Raw genomic sequence first — 846 nt, 5'->3', positions numbered from 1 at the left:
CCAGCCGCCCCCCACCCCACCTGCTCTAACCACTAGACTCTACTCTCCTCCCACAGCTGGGGAGAGAACCCAGGTGTCCAGGCTCCCAGCTAAGCTAATCCCCAACACAATTAGTGCCCCCACCAATTCCCTACAAATGTTCCCCTGCCAGATGCTCCCCAGCACCAGGATTCCCCCTGCTCCCCAGCCTGCCCCCACCCCACCTGCCTCCTCCTGCCCCTGGCTCCTCTCCTACTCACCCCTCTGTGCATCCCTCGTGGGGCACAGGGGGGCCTGGCAGGGCCATGTGGAGTGTATAAGGGGCCAGCTGCCACCTTTGCCACCCCTGATCTTCAACACCCAGCTTTCGGGCTCACCCCAAGCCAGCAGCTGCTCAAGTCCTTCCCTGACTGTGGCAGCAGTTCTGCTGATGCCAGGCCCCCGCACATCCCATACACGGCTTTCTCCACCCCTCATTTCCTGCCCCTGCCCCTCGTGGGGGGATGGGCTGCTGGGAGCCAGAACTCCTTGGTTCTTTCCTCTCCTTTCCTCTGCTTTGGGAGGAGAGTAGGGTCTAGTGGTTAGAGTGGGGGGGAGGGCTGGGAGCCAGGACTCTGGATCCTCTCCCCTGCTCTGGGAGGCGAGGGGGGTCTGGTGGGTTAAAGCAGGTGAGTGGGAGCCAGGACTCCTGGGTTCTATTCCTGGTATCCAGCAGAGATGTGGGTGTGATGGGTTGGATCACAGAAACCCCCTTTGGGACTGCCAACTGATGTGCTGAGACTACCGCTGAGCCTGTTTTTCCTGCCAGCTTGGGACTTCAGTGCCCTGCCTTGATGTTCCAGATATGATAGCCTGTTACAAGAACAG

This window comes from Mauremys mutica, chromosome 22 (genome assembly GCF_020497125.1).
Source record: "Mauremys mutica isolate MM-2020 ecotype Southern chromosome 22, ASM2049712v1, whole genome shotgun sequence".
Taxonomy (NCBI): Eukaryota; Metazoa; Chordata; order Testudines; family Geoemydidae; genus Mauremys; species Mauremys mutica.
The sequence above is the reverse complement of the archived record's forward strand: the minus strand, read 5'-3'. Positions refer to the sequence as shown.